Genomic DNA, 20,366 nt, shown 5'->3' with positions numbered 1-20,366 from the left:
TGTGTGAGATGAGTGCAATTGTAAACTCTTAGAGGAAAACATACTAGAACACTCTTTAACATAAAACACAGCAATATTTTCTGATCCACCTCTTTGGTTTAGTAGCTAAGTCATGTCCTCCTCTTGCTGCCCACTGTAGCCTGCAAGGCTCTTCTGTCCATGGGATTTTCCAGGGGAGTGGGTTGCTATTTTCTTCTCCAGGGGATCTTCCCAACCCAGGGATAGAATCTGTATCCTGCACTGCAGGCAAATTCTTTACTGCTGAGCCACCAGGGAATTCCATATATATGTATCAGATGTGTGTGGGGGTGTGTGTGTGGGTGTGTGTGTGTGTAGCTGTGTTAAGCCTTGGAAACCCAGCATGCATGTCATACCTACAGTACATCTCAATTTGGACTAGTCACATTCAAGTGCTTTGCTTCAGTGGGACCAGTGACTGGTGGCTCCCATGCAGGGCTCTAGACTTGGCCCATACTGTCCCTTCTGCTGGAATTGCCCCCCATTGAAGCCATGCCCACTTCACTCACTCCAGCCTCAGAAGTCTGGGATGCTTCCCTATCAGATGCCAAGTCATGGTGTTCCATCCAGGTGGGAGAGTCATATCTACAGGGTCATGTCACCCTCACAGGGGCCTCTCCTGCAGGACCTCACCAGCCCACACCTCCTCTGCAGGGTCTCTTTCATGCTCTACACAGAGAAGGTGCTGAGGAAATATGTGCTGAAATGAAATGACAGTATGTTTGCATGTTTTCTGAGCTTGGCTTAGGATGGCTCCTTCTTTCAGAAAGGAAAGTCAAGGCAGTGGCTGGATGGGGTGGTGGCAGTGGGCAGGGGAGTGTTTTGCAGAGGTTTCCTAGGCTTAGCTTTTTCTCCTTAGTAAGTTGTCTTTTCTCCCCATAAAAGACAAACAACTTTGTCAATGTTTTTTAAAATTCAAATGCATCATGTCCATTTGGAGAGAACATACTGAGTTGTGAACTGACCGCATTTTTATTGAAACAGTTTTATTCTGGGCATCATTAGTGGGAACCAAGCTGGTGATCACATAGGGTACAAAGCACATGAGGAAGGTGCCTATGAAGATGCTGATCTTCTTGGTGGCTTGCTCCCACCGCCTCTTCTGCTCCTCCAGACAGCAGTCCCACACACTACACACAAGAGAGAGAGAAGGTGAGTAACGGGGCAGGTCTGCCAGTTACAGGGACTTACTGTCATGAATGCTGAGTAATGAAAATAAAAATAAATAAATGGGGCTGAGTTAAACTTAAGAGCTTTTGCAGACCAAAGAAAACAATAAGCAAAATGAAAAATGAGCCTACAGAATGGGAGAAAATATTTGCAAATGAAATGATCAATAAGAGATTAATCCCCCAGATATACAAATGACTCTTGCAGTTCAATATAAAAACGACAACAATCAACAAAAACTCAATTTAAGAAATGGACTGAAGATCTAAATAATCTTTTCTCCAAAGAAGACATGGAGAAGGTGGAAAAAGCATATGAAAAGATGCACAGCACCATTAATTATTAGAGAAATGCAAATCAAAACTACAATGAGGTATCACCACATAACAGTCAGAAGGTCTATCATCAAAAAATGTACAAATAATAAATTCTGGAGGAGGTGTGCAGGAAAGGGAACCCTCCAACACTATTGGTGGGGCTGTAAATTCAGTTCAGTCACTATGTCTGACTCTTTGTGATCCCATGGACTGCAGCATGCCAGGCTGCCCTGTCCATCACCAACTCCTGGAGCTTGCTCAAATTCACCTCCATCAAATCAGTGATGCCATCCAACCATCTCATCCTCTGTCTTTCCCTTCTCCTCCTGCCTTCAATCTTGCCAGCATCAGGATCCTTTCCAGTGAGTCAGTTCTTTGCATCCGGTGGCCAAAGTATTGCAGTTTCAGCTTCAGCATCAGTCCTTCCAATGAATATTAAGGACTGATCTCCTTTAGGATGGACTGGTTGGATCTCCTTGCAGTCCAAGGGACTCTCAAGAGTCTTCTCCAACACCACAGTTCAAAAGCATCAATTCTTCGGTGCTCAGCTTTCTTTATAGTCGAACTCTCACATCCATACATGACCACTGGAAAAACCACAGCTTCGACTAGACAGACATTTGTTGGCAAAGTAATGTCTCTGCTTTTGAATATGCTTCAGTTCAGTTCAGTTCAGTCGCTCACTCATGTCTGACTCTTTGAGACCCCATGAATCGCAGCAAGCCAGGCCTCCCTGTCCATCACCATCTCCCGGAGTTCACTCAGGCTCACGTCCATCAAGTCCGTGATGCCATCAGGCAATCTCATCCTCGGTCGTCCCCTTCTCCTCCTGCCTGCAATCCCTCCCAGCATCAGAGTCTTTTCCAGTGAGTCAACTCTTTGCATGAGGTGGCCAAAGTACTGGAGCTTCAGCTTTACCATATTCCTTCCAAAGAAATCCCAGGGTTGATCTCCTTCAGAATGGACTGGTTGGATCTCCTTGCAGTCCAAGGGACTCTCAAGAGTCTTCTCCAGCACCACAGTTCAAAAGCATCAATTCTTCGGCGCTCAGCCTTCTTCACAGTCCAACTCTCACATCCATACATGACCACAGGAAAAACCATAGCCTTGACTAGACGGACCTTAGTCGGCAAAGTAATGTCTCTGCTTTTGAATATAGTATCTAGATTGGTCATAACTTTTCTTCCAAGGAGTAAACGTCTTTTAATTTCATGGCTGCAGTCACCATCTGCAGTGATTTTGGAGCCAAAAAAAATAAAGTCTGACACTGTTTCTACTGTTTCCCCATCTATTTCCCACGAAGTGATGGGACCAGATGCCATGATCTTTGTTTTCTGAATGTTGAGCTTTAAGCCAACTTTTTCACTCTCCTCTTTCACTTTCATCAAGAGGCTTTTTAGTTCCTCTTCACTTTCTGCCAAAGGGTGGTGTCAGCTGCATATCTGAGGTTATTGATATTTCTCCCAGCAATCTTGATTCCTGCTTGTGTTTCTTCCATGCGTTTCTCATGATGTAATCTGCATATAAGTTAAGTAAGCAGGGTGACAATATACAGCCTTGACGTACTCCTTTTCCTCTTTGGAACCAGTTTGTTGTTCCATGTCCAGTTCTAACTGTTGCTTCCTCACCTCCATACAGATTTCTCAAGAGGCAGGTCAGGTGGTCTGGTATTCCCATCTATTTCAGAATTTTCCACAGTTTATTGTGATCCACACAATCAAAGGCTTTGGCATAGTCAATAAAGCAGAAATAGATGTTTTTCTGGAACTCTCTTGCTTTTTCCATGATCCAGCAGACGTTGGCAATTTGATCTCTGGTTCCTCTGCCTTTTCTAAAACCAGCTTGAACATCAGGGAGTTCGCGGTTCACGTATTGCTGAAGCCTGGCTTGGAGAATTTTGAGCATTACTTTACTAGCATGTGAGATGAGTGCAATTGTGCGGTAGTTTGAGCATTTTTTGGCATTGCCTTTCTTTGGGATTGGAATGAAAATTGACCTTTTCCAGTCCTGTGGCCACTGCTGAGTTTTCCAAATTTGCTGGCATGTTGAGTGCACCACTTTCACAGCATCATCTTTCAGGATTTGAAACAGCTCAACTGGAATTCCATCACCTCCACTAGCTTTGTTCACAGTGATGCTTTCTAAGGCCCACTTGACTTCACATTCCAAGATGTCTGGCTCTAGATTAGTGATCACATCATCATGATTATCTTGGTCATGAAGATCTTTTTTGTATAGTTCTTCCATGTATTCTTGCCACCGCGTCTTAATATCTTCTGCTTCTGTTAGGTCCAGACCATTTCTGTCCTTTATCGAGCCCATCTTTGCATGAAATGTTCCCTTGGTATCTCTAATATTCTTGAAGAGATCTCTAGTCTTTCCCATTCTGTTGTTTTCTTCTATTTCTTTGCGTTGATCACTGAAGAAGGCAATCTTATCTCTTGCTATTCTTTGGAACTCTGCATTCAGATGCTTATATCTTTCCTTTTCTCCTTTGCTTTTCGCCTCTCTTCTTTTCACAGCTATTTGTAAGGCCTCCCCAGACAGCCATTTTGCTTTTTTGCATTTCTTTTCCATGGGGATGGTCTTGATCCCTGTCTCCTGTACAATGTCATGAACCTCCATCCACAGTTCATCAGGCACTCTATCTATCAGATCTAGTCCCTTAAATCTATTTCTCACTTCCACTGTATAATCATAAGGGATTTGATTTAGGTCATACCTGAATGGTCTAGTGGTTTTCCCTACTTTCTTCAATTTCAGTCTGAATTTGGCAATAAGGAGTTCATGATCTGAGCCACAGTCAGCTCCTGGTCTTGTTTTTGTTGACTGTATACAGCTTCTCCATCTTTGGCTGCAAAGAATAGAATCAATCTGATGTCGGTGTTGACCATCTGGTGATGTCCATGTGTAGAGTCTTCTCTTGTATTGTTGGAAGAGGGTTTTTGCTATGACCACTGCATTTTCTTTGGCAAAACTCTATTAGTCTTTGCCCTGCTTCATTCCACATTCCAAGGCCAAATTTGCCTGTTACTCCAGGTGTTTCTTGACTTCCTACTTTTGCATTCCAGTCCCCTATAATGAAAAGGACATCTTTTTTGGGTATTAATTCTAAAAGATCTTTAGGTCTTCATAAAACCAATCAACTTCAGCTTCTTCAGCGTTACTGGTTGGGGCATAGACTTGGATAACTGTGATACTGAATGGTTTGCCTTGGAGATGAACAGAGATCATTCTGTCGTTTTTGAGATTGCATCCAAATACTGCATTTCGGACTCTTTTGTTGACTATGATGGCTACTCTATTTCTTCTGAGGGATTCCTGCCCGCAGTAGTAGATATAATGGTCATCTGAGTTAAATTCACCCATTCCAGTCCATTTTAGTTCGCTGATTCCTAGAATGTCGATGTTCACCCTTGCCATCTCTTGTTTGACCACTTCCAATTTGCCTTGATTCATAGACCGACATTCCAGGTTCCTATGCAATATTGCTCTTTACAGCATCGGATCTTGCTTCTATCACTGGTCACATCCACAGCTGGGTATTGTTTTTGCTTTGGCTCCATCCCTTCATTCTTTCTGGAGTTATTTCTCCACTGATCTCCAGTAGCATATTGGGCACCTAATGACCTGGGGAGTTCCTCTTTCAGTATCCTATCATTTTGCCTTTTCATACTGTTCATGGGGTTCTCAAGGCAAGATTACTGAAGTGGCTTGCCATTCCCTTCTCCAGCGGACCACATTCTGTCAGACCTCTCCACCATGACCCGCCCATCTTGGGTTGTCCCACGGGCATGGCTTGGTTTCATTGAGTTAGACAAGGCTGTGGTCCTAGTGTGATTAGATTGACTAGTTTTCTGTGAGCATGGTTTTAGTGTGTCTGCCCTCTGATACCCTCTTGCAACACCTACCATCTTACATGATGCTTAGAGCCATCATAATTGGTGTTATTTCTTCTTTAAATTTATGGAAGAATTGATCAGTGAAGACATCTAGGTCAAAAGATTTGCCTGTGGTAAGACTTAAATTGCAGATTCAATAGTATTACTATATCTGCTGCTGCTGCTTATTTGCTTCAGTCATGTCTGACTCTGTGCAACCCCATTGACTGTAGCCCGCCAGGCTCCTTCGGCCATGGAACTCCCCAGGCAAGAGTACTGGAGTGGACTGCCACTTCCTACTCCAGGGGATTTTCCCAACCCAGGGACTGAACCCAGGTCTCCTGCACTGCAGGCAGGTTCTTTACCACTGAGCCACATCTAGGACTATTTATATGTTCTATTTCATCTTTTGCCAGGTTGAATATGTTTTGAAATTTTTGTAATTAATGTAATTCAGATCCTCAATCTTATTGCCATAAAGTAGCTCTATGTCTTCTGTTTTGCAAAGCCAAACAGCCTGTAATGATGACTTATTTTAACTCCTGACATTTATTTATGACTGCTCTCCTTTTTGTTAATCAAACTTGCCAAGAGTTTATCAGCAATTTCTTTTTTCATTTTAAAGATACAGCCTGTGGTCATATGATATTTCCAAAATCTAGTTGAATGTGTATGAGAAATATATGTCTTCATACCCAGCATTATGAAATCCCCAAGTATTCATATTTATAGGAACAACAAAGTTTAAAAAAAAAAACACTAAAAATGAAACAAATCAAAACCCCTTTTTAACACTGAGCATTTAAATAGAGAATAGTAGAAGGCATTATGGTAAGGGAAAAAGCTAAACAGAATATCTATTTGAAATTAGTGTGATTTCATGCAATAAGGGATGATAACTAATAAAAATTCTTTCTTGCAAGTTGTCCAGTTGTCCCTTGGAGCTTCATCTGAGATGAAGTAGACTGGCCAAAGAAGTATAAAAATTATGAAGTAGTCATCCCTTGAAACCAATCACTAAACTTTGGTGAGGAAATTGAAAAATACACATATACCCCAATGTTCACTGCAGCACTATTTACAATAGCTGGTACAGAGAAGCAATCTAGATGCCCATCGACAGATAAATGGATAAAGAAGCTGTGGTACACACATATAATGGAATATTACTTAGTCATAAAAAGGAACGTGTTTGAGTCATTTCTAATGAGGTGGATGAGACCAGAGCCTATTATACAGAGAGAAGTAAGTCAGAAAGAGAAAAACAAATATCATATATTAACACATGTATATATGGAATATAGAAAGATGGTACTGATGAACTTATTTGCAAGGCAGCAATGGAGACACAGACATAGAGAACAGACTTATGGACATGGGGTGCAGGGAGGAAGGAGAGAGTGGGATGTACGGAGAGAGTAACAGGGAAACATATATATTACCATAGCTAATGGGAATTTGCTGTGTGACTCAGGGAAATTAAACCAGGGCTCTGTAACAACCTAGAGGGCATGGGATAGGGAGGGAGGTGGGAGGGAAGTTCAAGAGGGAGAAGACATAGGTATACCTGTGGCTGATTCATGTTGACATTTGGCAGAAACAAACACAATATTGTAAAACAATTATATGTCAATTAATAATAAATTTAATTGTTAAAAAATAAACTTTGGTGAGGATGATGAGGAAAATCTGTAAATTTCCCTGGAAGCATTTAAGAGCAGAAAGTTTTCTCACTGCTGTATCTGTGTAGAAGCTGGGAGTACTGGATTGAAAGAGATGACTTAAGGTTTCCTCTAGTTTGATTCATTCATAATACTGAGAATAAAATTCAACTTAAGATATTGAGACTTTTGGATTGATTTCAACTCATGTACATTGAACTTCAGTTGTGAAATTGCCTTGAGAAATTAAAAACTCTATTAGTGAATTATTGCCTGTTAGACAATCATATCAAAATACCATTAAAAAGCTCATGAACATGAATAGCAGGAATAGGAACTTCTAACATATCTTGTATAATCAACATACATAAAATCATATATACATATATATGTGTGTGTATATATGTGTGTGTATATATATGTATATCCATGTATATATCCATATGCCCTTCCATTAAAAATAAAAAGTATTGTCTTTAAAGAAAAACTATTTCCTAATAAAACTACACACTGACTGCTTTGCCAGACAAATGCTCCTCAGAAATTGACACATTTCAGTCTATCTATATGTACGGTGTGTCCTACATCACAATGCTAACACAGGCATCTTTACTTTAAATGAGACAAAACAAACAGAAAATTAACACTGGTGGGAACCCTCTGCCACTCAGTTTGTATTGGGTTTAACACCTTCTTATTTTATATATCCTTTCACATAAACAGTTTTATATTAGCCCCTGATATGGTACCTTCCAACAATTCAGTGTTGAGCTGTTTAAAAGCACTAATTAGCAGCTTAATATAGAACATATATATTAGAAAAATCTTGCAAACCTGAAGTACCCTTTGGGCCTTGTCATTTGTGTGTGAAATAACTCAATAAAAAATATACTATATTGTTAATCACAAGACCTTCCAGGAATATAATCAATCACACAAGAAATATAAACTGTACCTTTATAAACAAAAGAAGAAAAATGATAACTCCATTTAAGTTGAGCACAGGAATCATCATAATGAGCAGATGCATTTATAAAACTAAGCACACTTCATAATAATGATAAAAAATATTACAACTGTATATACATATAAATGACGCACATGTATCGCATTCAATTTTAGCACAACTGGCAACACATTTATTAAATTAACACTTCATCTATTTTTTCCTATCGCTTCCAACAATACCAAATCCATATCTACTTATACATAAACTTTAACAGAAAATAAATAATCATCAAGTATTTTACAAATAAAGAAATATTTAACATTCAACGGATTCCAAGAACAAATTTTTCTATTATCTGGAATGCTGACATAGCCTAATTATTTTTTTAAGCAACATTATAATAGCTTATCCATCTATAATTTCAAGGAATATTTTGCTTCTCTCCAGCTTTCACATACCTTGATCAGATAGTTCTAGTTAATATTTCTAGTACATGTAAATAATTATATCCTTGAGTGCTTTAAAATTACACTAATTCCTACAACATTAAGGAAGGAAAATGTTTCTAGTTTTTGATGCATTATGAGTGGGAGATATTAATTTCTAGATGAAATTATGCACAAGCAGGGGAAAAGCTTTGTACCGTGATAACATTTAAACATAAAATGTTAAGTATCTCAGGAATTATGGATGATTAAAAGCAAATAGGACAACACGATCATATTGTATTTGGATTGGGGGACCCTCTCCCATCTCTGCAAACTTCTAGTCCCCAAGGCAAAAAGCATCTTTATATTTTAAAATTGTTTAACTATCAGAATAGTTGGCTCGAACAGTAGCAAACACTCAAAATCAAGGAAATGACATACTTCAGTAAATATGTTTATGCTGTGTAATATAAACGAATTATAAAGAGTAGAATAACCTTTTTTGTTTTCATTTGCTAATATAAAAGCATTTTGTTTTCATTTGTCATTTGCACAAAACTGCCACTAAGCAATATGATTTCTAAAGCTAGTTTTGAAAACTTGAAGGAAATTAACTCATACCAAGTTATTTGTGTTATTTACTAGTATAGTACTAATAATACTTTACTATTTTAGGTAAATAGCTTTTTAAAATTATACTGAGATGATGAAATTGCCCCTTTTGGGGTAGAAATTTATACATAATGGGTAATTTCAAATCGTTCCAGCTTTATCCCACTAGTAGGAACAGATCTAGTCAAAGACCCTACATATTTGCTATGAATATATTTTAATGTATTTTCTCCAAAGGAATAAAACTGGCTGACACATAAGTTTATTTCTCCCCTCATGCCTTAATGTTTTATAATATAGAGTAGTGAATATTTTATGAAGTACATAATGTGACTTCAGTGTACTTCGTGGGCTTCCCAGGTGGTGCTAGTGGTAAAGAACCCACCTGCCTGTGCAGGAGACATAAGAGATGCAGGTTCGATCCCCAGGTCGGGAAGATCCCCTGGAGGAGGATATGGCAACCCACTCCAGTATTCTTGCCTGGAGAATCCCATGGACAGAGGAGCCTGGCAGGCTACGGTGCATAGAGTTGCAAAGAGTCAGACGCGACTGAAGCATCTTATCATGCACACACAATGTACTTCACCTACGATGTTTCACTAAAAATATTGAGCACTGGTTTGGGCAGGGGGAGAGGGGGTTCCATGACACTGATGAGCAATTTTACACAGACTAGGAGTATATTTAAAGATAGTGAAGACTTTTAGGAGACAGGTTCTCTGTTTCTGGGGAATATGGAGCTATACTTCTTTCACAATCTGTTGACAGGTGACACTGTCTCTTAGTAAACACTTTCTGCCTATGATGATAGAATTGGAATAAGACTATAAGAGTTTAAGTCAAATACAAAAGAGAAGGTTTGCAGTTGGCCTGGCGTGCTGCGATTCATGGGGTTGCAAAGAGTCGGACACGACTGAGCGACTGAACTGAACTGAACTGAACTGATAAGGCTGTGATGTTGAATTATAGAACTATTATGTTCATTTCCTAGGACTGCAATAACCAAGTAACACAGAGAAATTGACCATCTCATAGTTCTGGAGACCAGAAGTCCAAACTGGAGTGTCAGTGGAGCCTTGCTCCCTCTGCCATCCAAAGGGTAGAATCCCTCCTGGTGTCCTTGTAGCCTCTGGTGGTGGCCACTGATCCTTGGTCTTTAGTTTGTAACAATGTAACTAATCTCTCTCTCTCTGAAGTCACATAGTAGTTTCCCCTCTGTATCTTCACATCATTTTCCTATAAGGCCACTGGGCATAGTGAATTAAGAGCCCACTCAACCCCAGCATGACCTTATCTTCATTAATTACATCTGCAACAATCCTACTTCCAAAGAAAATCACATTCTGAGGAACTGGGAGTTAGGATTTCAGCTTATCTTTCATGGTGGCTCAGGTGGTAAAGAATTTTCCTGCAATGTGGGAGACCCAGGTTCAATCCCTGGGTTGAGAAGATCCCCTGGAGAAGGGAATGGCAACCCACCCCAGTATTCTTGCCTGGGAAATCCCATGGACAGAGGAACCTAGTGGGCTACAGACCACGAGATCGCAAAGAATTGGACAATACTGAGCAACTAACACATATCTTCCATGGGGACACAATTCAACCCACAGCACCATGGTTCAGTTCAGTTCAGTCTCTCAGTCATGTCTTGATTCTTTGTAACCCCATGGACTACAGCATGCCAGGCCTCCCTGTCCATTACCAGCTCCCAGAGTTTACTCAAATTCTTGTCCATTGAGTCGGTGATGCCATCCAACCATCTCATCCTCTGTTGTCACCGCAACCATAGTTAATATCAGATGAAACCTAAATGGGGAGACTTAGGCCTCAATTGCTAGCTAGAATTATTCTCTGGATCATCTCTTCTTTTCCTGGAAGAGTTCCATTGCCTAGAGATGGAAGGCACTTTTCACATCACAGAGGGAGGCACTTTCCTCCTTTAAATACCAATCAGGAGGAAGAAGAAAGAGTAGAGCAGAGAGGTTAGCACTGTTAAGAATCATTCATGCTCCCCAGTGTATCTACAAACCTTTCATCTGTAATGACTATCTTTCTGGAGGAATTAATGAAGGCAATGGCACCCCACTCCAGTACTCTTGGCTGGAAAATCCCATGGACGGAGGAGCCTGGTAGGCTACAGTCCTTGGGGTCGCTAAGAGTCGGACACGACTGAGTGACTTCACTTTTACTTTTCACTTTCATGCATTGGAGAAGGAAATGGCAACTCACTCCAGTGTTCTTGCCTGGAGAATCCCAGGGACAGAGGAGCCAGATAGGAGGCCGTCTATAGGGTCGGACAGGACTGAAGTGACTTAGCAACTAAGCAGCAGCCAGACAGAAAAAGTAAGGAAAGAACCACCCTCTCTCTTGTGGTGGTTAAAGGTTATATCTAAAAAGTTCTTTTGGAGGGACTTCCCTGGTGGTCCACGGGCTGAAACTCCATGTTCCCAATACAGGGGTCTGGGGTTCGACCTCTAGATGGGGAACTAGATCCTGCATGCCACAGCTAAGAGTTTGCATGCCTTAACTAAAGCATCCACATGTCCCAGCTAAGACCCAGTGCAGTCAAATAAATAAATATGTCAAAGAAAAATTTAAAATTGCTTTGGAGAACGATTCCATCAGTCCACTAGGTGTGGCTTGCTTTCTGTCATCTCTACCCTGTGGAGGTCACTAATCTCCAGTCATTAACATTCTCCAATTCAGCAACAGAGGAAAGGAAAAAAAAAAAAAAACACCATGAAGAAAGGGTTCAAAAACAATGTGTTGGGGGTGGGGGTAGATTTGCATTACTTCCCACTTTAGTCTTTGTCTTCAAAGTCCTTTCTGCAGAGTATTAAATGGTGTTTGGCTTTTCCCCATTTCTGTTTTTCTCCTTTTAGAGGGGAGAAGTCAATGAGATTTTTGAAAAGGCTCAGAATAGAGAGGTCACTTTTGAACAAATGACATGTAAGGCAAGATAAATTTACATTTTTCGGACCTCATGGAAAAACAAGGCCAGCTTTGTCTGGGATTCTCTGACAAGTCATTGAAGGTAAGCATCAACTGCCCACTGGTCGTGATGGAGCCAAACCCAGAGAAACATGAGCTAAAACGAGTTTCTCTGTGACCGTAGGTTGATCATCCCCAACTTCCCACAAAGGCCTTTCATTCCCATCTGGAGTGAATATAGGATAACCTAGATGGGCCAGCCCCTCAGTCACCAAGCAAAACTCTTGACATTTGCCTAATTATCTTTTCTCATCATCAGTCATTTCTTGAAGTCTCAGCTTCATTCAGATGCCAGGTATTTCCGAAATTAATCATGTCACTGAAAGCGGCATCTTTTCATGTAAATGGACTTTATTATGTGGATAAGAACACCCCCCTCCTTTGAGCAGTGAAAGCCCATTTGTAGAGAAAGTGTCTGAAATCTGACATGCTGCCTTCCCAAGAAAGATTCTTACTGTTGACCTCCCAGCAAGCACCAAGCATCAGTCACTGTGAGTGTGACTGTGAGTGTGAGCGTGTGTGTGTGTGTGTGCGTGCATGTGTGTGTGCTTGTGTGTGTAGCTAAGAGCCTGGGGCTGGCTGCATGCTAATTTGCCCCATTGTTTCAGGGTGACTGCCTTTCCAGTATTTAAGAACAAAGCCTTTTTGCATAAGCCCCTACATACAATTATTTTATACTTACTTCAAGGACCATCATCCTATCTTCATTGAAACTATAGCAGGGACACGCCAAAGTTTCTTTGTCTCCTTTTAAGGCTGCAGATTACAGATAGGGCAGATACCAACACACTCCCCTTTCATTTGAAAGCATTTTTTAAATGTTTGAGGACCCTGCACTTCTTCTACACGTGACTTTGCTCAGCCTTTTTGAATTCAGAAAGAGGAGGAGGAAAATGCCTGTAAGAATTTGGTTAAGTGCCATCAGATTCGGTTTTCAGGTGTACAACCTATAGACATAAAGAATGGGGAAATGAGGAATAGAAAGCAAGAAATTCCTACTTGTAGAAGTTATCACCAAACTGTAACATGGTCTCTAAAAGGGTTACATACTCAGCTTCACAGCACTGGCTGGGATGTTATCTAATTAGCAAGTAAGATGCCTGACAACCAACCAAGTCCAGTAAGGCCCCTCGCGTGTGTATAGTGACACGTGGGGAAAGTTCTTCCTACATCTCAGAATCACTTTTCTTTTGTCCTGTTCTTTAACAACCCAGTGTTAATGATGGGGTATTTTTCCTCTGGGAGGAGTACTGAAGAGATATTAATTACCTGCAACCCTCCTCTTTTGTGGAAATAAAATTAATGTTGTGACATAAACTGACAAAAACCAGGAAATTAAAAGTTAAGGCTGAGACTCCTTCATGATGTTTTCCCTTTTTTGGTCATTGAAAAATGAATATAGGGAGGATAATTTGCTAGAGGAAAGACTGGATCATGGAGTTCATCAAGAAAGAGGAAAAAATCATTTTTAAAAATCTCTTTGGCTCTCTTCAATACCAACTTGGTTTTGTCTGACAAACAGAAGCAAATTTTTTAAAAAACAAACTTGTTTCACAATTTGCTAGGGTTTGGAACCTAACCTGATCCCAAGCTGTATATTTACATCTGGGTGGTCAGGTAAACAAGGGTAAAATTTTCAGTTCATATTGTCCTAAGAAAGAGATTTTAAAAACACTGGTTAGTGGATAAGAATGGTCTTCTGAAGACATCTCACATGATTTCCCATTGATAATTGCTGTTTCCTTTGATAGAAATGTTTAAGCATGTTTAAGTCTTCCTAAGTTCAACATTACAGATAATGTAGTAAGGATCGGATTGTGTGTTTTCAAATTCGTTAGTGCCAATTTCACACTTTATTTAGGTTTCCTTAGTTTCTATCAATTGTTTTAAAAGTATCTTACTTTAAAAGGTAAAAACTATCATGAATAAAATAAACTAGAAGGATATATAGTACAAGACAGGGAAATTAGCCAATATTTTATAATAACTATAAATGAGGTATAACTTTTAGACTGTGAACCACTATATTATACACCCATAACTTATATAATAGTGTATCTCAACCATGCTTCAAGGAAAAAAGGTCACTTTTGCTCATCCACTTCATTTTCATGAATCTGAAGTCTTTCTGAAACCAAGGGAAAACAAAACCGCCTCTTCATAGTCTTCAAAAACGCTAAGCAATACTTTTTTCATCATTTTGAACAGCTAGACACTCAAGAAAGTCAAGAATGTCCTAAATTGGAATCGGTAGAAAGCACAGATGGTCTTGAGAATAGTTTTGGAGTGTTGCATCAACATCCAAATTCCTATAGGAAAAACAAATGCAAAAATCAACTCTTGAGGGGCTGTATTTCAGAAAGGACTCAACCCCTCCATTCTTTTGTAGCGTTTGAAGATTAGCCAAAAGAGAGAAAAGGGAGTGTAAATTCTAGGATGAAGCTTTAGGCTATAGGCCAGAAACTGTGAACATTCATCTTCCCCCCACCTCCTTTTCTGAGAAGAATGTTTCTGGGGAAGACGTTCCATGAGGGGCTTTTTGTACTTCTAAGGACTTTCCTGAACTTTACCTTCCTCTTCGCATCTGCCTTCAGTCATATTAATCTTGGGTTCCTGTCATCTTTTGGCTGCCCTCTCACAAATGCAAACAACTCATTCTGGTGCATAGGAACGCCCTGTTTCGCCATCTTTTCTATTTGGATATATCATTTCCACTTTATCTTACTTTGCAGCAACAACACCACCTCCTGGGTCACTCATGATTTCCATAGTTGTCTGCACAACATAGGAGAAAGTTGCTAAACCCCAAAAAGAATTGTTAACCGTAATAATTAGATTATAAGTTTCTTGAAGACAAGCTTCTCAAATTCAATGGCAGTTCTTACCAAATCAAAGGGCAGGCCACATGGTCTTACAAAGGATACCTTTATGATGGATGAATTTATTCAAATAGAAAAAAAATGACATGACAAACAAATGTAACATGGTATCCTGGAGGGGATCTTAGAAAAGCAAAAGTACATTAGAGGAAAACTGAATAAAATGTGAAATTGGCACTAACAACCTAGAAAACAAAATCTTTGTTATGTTACCTATAATATTGAACCTAGTAGTACTTATAAAAATGTTTAAAATTTCTGTCAAGGAAAACAACAATTATCAGTGGGGAAATTATGTGAAATGTCCACAAGAGACTATCCGTGGCCACTAAACAATGATTTGTATTTATTTTTTACAATAATATGAGCTGAAAATGTTATCCTTGTTCTCCTTACCACACATATGTATTAATAGATACACAGGGATCAGGTCAGGACTCAAACCCTAGCAAATGGTCAATTGTTTTTTTTTTTAATTTTTCTTATATTTGTGAGACTCAAACCCAAGACTGATGGGAAAGGTGGGTTGTGTTTTAATGGAAGTGGCATACCTAGGAATTTGGGGAGTTAGCAACATTCTGGATAAGAGGGTGTAGGAGGGTCTTTGACAGAAGTGCAAATCATCTAATGTAATTATCAAGGGGGGCTGTCAGAAGACAGGGAGCAAAGCAGAGTTTAGCTCTGATATCAGTTAAATTCATCGTCAGGAATTCCAAAATTATTCTGATTTGAAGTCATATTCCTGGGCTGAGGGTTTTTTTTTTTTTTTTTAAGAGAGAGAGGAGGGTTTATAAGCACTAGAGCCCTCTCTTCTCTCTCTACAGCTACTGTGAAGAAGTAGAAAATTTTTCCTGCAAAGTGAAGTCAAGACATTAAGAATTGGGTCTGCAGATCCCATCCAAAGTGTCTGGAGCTTAAGGGCCTTTATGTGCCATAGTCCTTGTCTTTAGAGTTCAGAGGATGGAATTACAAATGTAATTCAGCTAAATGTCATTGTATAATCTGATATTTCAGAGCTAAAACACTGTTTATCACTTTGGACCTCTATTTCTAGACTGTGAAGTCCCCCAACACTTTTTTTTAAATTAAAAACCCAAATTATTGTTCCTTAGAAAAGCAATATTCCTAAAGAATTTGGTAAGCTTCAAGAATCATACTGGCCATCATACTAGCCATTTCTAACATGGCTCCAAAATTGAATTAAATAGCATTTTTCTTGCTTCTCAATCATCCTAAAACCAGGGAATCTGTAGTTTCATTGTCTACCTTAATTTCAAATGAATAACAATCTCAGAGCCTAGGAGGAAACATTCATTGCTTTTCATCTTTCCTAAACTGGAATAGTTACAGCAATACTGAGAACAATTTCACACTTTATCCAAACCTCTCCTCCCCAAGTCTACTCAGGGTTCAGCCCTAACTAGTGCATAAGAAAATGAAATCGTTTCTCTACCTCTGAAGAAAAAGTCCATATATTTCAGTCAGGTCACCTGCATAATGACAATGGACCTGTTTGTGAAATATCACCCATAATCAGGAGAAACTTGGGAATATGCACCATCTTATAGCTTCATAGTCCATCTTTTCCTCCGCATATTTTTAATAAGAATGGTGGAGGAAAATCATGCAATTTAGTTATTAGACTATTCTAGGTCCATGGTTTGTTCCTGTTACTTTGTTGCTAAGTCATGTCCAACTCTTTGCAACTCCATGGACTGTAGCCCTCCAGGTCTTTCTGTCCATGGGATTTTCCAGATGAAGAATACTGGAGCGGGTTGCCAATATTCTTCTCCAGGGGATCTTCCCAACCCAGGGATCAAACCCACATCGCCTGGATTGGCTCCCCTTTACCACTGAGCCGGCAAGGAAGCCTCAGTTCTATGGTGGTTTGTGACAATAGATACGCTGCTAAAATGTATAGGTAAATCCTTTCCCTCTTTTTAGTTTTTGGTAAACTCAGTCTTGATTTTACATTTAATTTATTGAATTTCAGAAATTGTAGTTCTTTAGTCTGAAAAATCTTCCTTTTTTACAATTAATAAATTCTTCAGGATTATTTCAAGATATTTAATTCACTGAACATTCTCCGATCTGTATACATCAGACAAGAGCTGGGGGAAGTCATGCTTTTACGGAGAGCTATAAAATCACACACACACACACAGATTTTTAATAAAAACTCTTTTTTTTTCATAAAAGCAGTCTAGCTGATTGTTAAGGTTAGGGTTTCATTACCAAACTATCTGTGCTCCAGGCCTTGGTCTGTCACCAACTAGCTGTGAGGCCTTGTTTGTTTTTCTCAGATGTATAATGGACATGATAATAGAACCTAGTCAATTATATTCAGCAAGAACAATGTCTGTGACCTAATAGACACTGAGTTAACATTAGCTAATATTGTTTACACATCTATGGACAGAAATAATAATACTAATTTTTCTATAAGATGATTGGGAACGTTAGATGGTTTCAGGAATTTGAAGTTTTTTGATGCTGTCATTATTATAATCAGCATTAAAGATGTATTATCAAAGTACTATAAGGAGGTTGAGGGTTAATTTATTAGATGGAGAGTGTTGGCAAAGGTAAGAAGAGAAATCCAAAGTTCTCTAAAGGATGAGTAGGATTTTGCTATGCAAAAAAAAAGAGGAGGGCTTTTCTGGCAAAGACAAATGAAAACAGTCTGAGTAAAGTTCCTGAGAGAGGATAAGGCGCTTTGGGTAGATGTGGTTTCCCAGGTGGCACTAGCGGTAAAGAATCTGCCCTCTAATGCAGGAGACATAAAGAGACATGGGTTTGATCCCTGGGTTGGGAAGATTTTCTGGAGAAGAAAATGGCAATCCACTCCAGTATTGCTGCCTGGAGAATCCCATGGACAGAGGAGCCTGGTGGGCTGCAGTCCATGGGGTCACACAGAGTTGGACCCAACTGAAGCGACTTAGCACGCATGCACAATTGGAGGGCCATAGGTGAAGGCTTAGGAGAGGAATTTGAAAGTTAGTCAGGAAAAGTGTATTTAGATCTTATAATTGAAGGCCTTCAGTAGTCTGCATAAATAGTTAAACAAACAAATAAATGAACTTCATCCCTGTAAACATTTTGAAGTGTCTTTTTTAATGAGAAGAGTCATGTGATGGAATCATTTTAGATAACATTGGTAGCAGCATGGAAAGTAAATCAGACAAAAAGTATAGAAGCAGAAAGTTGAGCCACAGCAATAGTGTGGTTAAAAGATTAGTTGATAAGCAAACAGGAGAGGCATAAAGTGCTTGGCATGGAACCTACAGATCAATAAAACATGTTAAGATCTTATTTGGAGTCTAGCTGGAAAAAATCTTTCTAAAAACATTTATAACATTTATAAGACAATTGTAAAGATGGGTAGTGACTAGAAATTCTATGAATTAAGAAGTTATTACTATTTTTAGAAGTGAGGGTAGTATTATGGTTTTTTTTTAAAGTGTCCCTATCTCATAGGGAAATATATTGACTTATTTATAGATAGAATTACATAATGCCTGAGATTTGCTTCAAAGGTGATTTGGGATATGGAGCAGGATTGATTTGGGGGTCTGGAAAATGGTTGCATGTGATTTGTTATACTCTCCTGTGTACTTGTATGTATGCCAAAATTCTCCATAATAATAACTTTTTTAAAAAAATAGGAAGAATGCTTTAGCAATGGGACCCTTAAAAGAAGAGGTGGATATCAGAGCCATGGCAGAGGTAGAAATAAAAAACACTGGCAGTTATTTGGAAGAAGAGATGGAGAAACAGGATTTAAATTTAATCCCAGATTTCTAGTTTCAGTGACTAGTTGGTCGATAATGGCCAGGACCTAGAAAATAATAATGTGATCTCTCTGAAGAAAGTTCTTAACAGTTTGCAAACTGCTCTTGAGTTTGCTATTTTATTTAATCCTCAGAACAGCTCTTTGAGATAATACTTCCATTTGACAGATAAGGAAATTAAAACTCATGAATTTAAAATATTCAAATAGAGAGATAGGTTTTAGGGTGAAAGACAGTAAATGGTAGCAGGGCCATTTCCTCTGAAGAAAAATATTAAATTATGTTTTATGACTGTGTTGGTACAAAGTATGTACTAATATGACATATTAAGACATTTTTCTTTGGCCTAGAAGTTCACTTTTTATTTTAGTTTTTAAAAAAATTAAGACATTTTCTGTGGACCCCTAAAAGTATTGTGGCACTTGGCACTATGTGTAATACATAAGGTGGCTTTGAATGGAGGGTGAGGACTTCAGGACTCTTTGAATGGGAAATGCTTACATTTTCCAGAGTCATCCTTGTGAATAGCTCATATTATGACAATTAAAAACTTAGGCAAACTTGAAGAGCTCTGTTTTTAATTTTTTTAATTTTTAATTGATGTATAGTTGATGTACAGTATTATGTATGACCTTTGTACAGTAACATACTGTTATTCAAATTTTTAAAATATTATACCCTATTTATAGTTATTATAATTATAATATATTGGCTATATTCCCTCTGTTGTGCAATATATTCTTGTAGCTTATTTTTCACGTGATAGTTTGTACCTCTTATTCCCCTACCTCTCTATTGCCCCTTCCCCATTCCCTCTCCTCACTAGTCTATACTTCATATCTATGAATCTGTTTCTTATTTGTTATATTCATTAGTTTATTTTTTAGATTCCACACATATGTGTGTCATACAGTACTTATCTTTCTCTGTCTGACTTATTTCACTTTAGCATACTATCCTTTAAGACCATTTGTGTTGCTGCAATTGACAAAATTGTATTCTTTTTCATGGCTGAGTAGTATTCCATTGTGCATGTATATATACATGTACTATACATACAAATATATACACATACACAATAAACATTGGTGTTCATGTATCTTTTCAAATTAGCGGTTTTGTTTTTCGCATGTATATACCCAGGAGTGGAATTGTGGATTATATTGTAGTTCTATTTTTAGTTTCTTGAGAAACCTCCATATTGTTTGGCATAGTGGCTATACCAATTTACATTCCCACCAACAGTGTATGAGGGTTCCCTTTTTGAGGCAGCAGTGCATTTTAAAGATCTACCATTTAATGATCTCATTCTTTGTTGCCTTAAAGGGATATATGCCTTTCTGATGTCGAAAATTCCCTTAGAAGGTTTCTAAGTACAATTTCCTTGACTGTAGAGTAATCATTCTCATTTGATAGCTTACAATTTTACATTAAAATGTGAGATGTCAAGATGACATTATTCTTGCATTAAAATGGCAATTTCTTCAGCAATCTCTTTGTAACACCCCTTTTCAACCTTCCAGATCACACAATGGACATCACATGCAGGGAACTTAAAAGACTAGAAAGGGGAACATTAAACTTAAATCTTGATGATTATTCTCGGGCAAGTTAATGTTGGGGTGTTGCCATGCAAATTAGCGTCTAGTTGAAATTTCAAAAATCTCGT

At 38.7% G+C, this 20,366-nt stretch overlaps 1 long non-coding RNA gene across 2 annotated transcripts in view; it reads right to left on the bottom strand.

Moving 5' to 3' along the window:
* Window positions 1-1,000: 1,000 nt before the first annotated feature.
* LOC120851350 overlaps window positions 1,001-20,366 on the bottom strand; it is a 175,590-nt gene continuing 156,224 nt past the window's right edge. For both annotated transcript variants that reach the window (XR_005718294.1, XR_005718293.1), the window contains one exon: window positions 1,001-1,148. This is a non-coding gene — a long non-coding RNA (uncharacterized LOC120851350). The remainder of the gene's footprint in view (window positions 1,149-20,366) is intronic.

This window comes from Oryx dammah, unplaced genomic scaffold, assembly GCF_014754425.2.
Source record: "Oryx dammah isolate SB20612 unplaced genomic scaffold, SCBI_Odam_1.1 HiC_scaffold_25, whole genome shotgun sequence".
Taxonomy (NCBI): Eukaryota; Metazoa; Chordata; class Mammalia; order Artiodactyla; family Bovidae; genus Oryx; species Oryx dammah.
The sequence above is the reverse complement of the archived record's forward strand: the minus strand, read 5'-3'. Positions and strand labels throughout refer to the sequence as shown.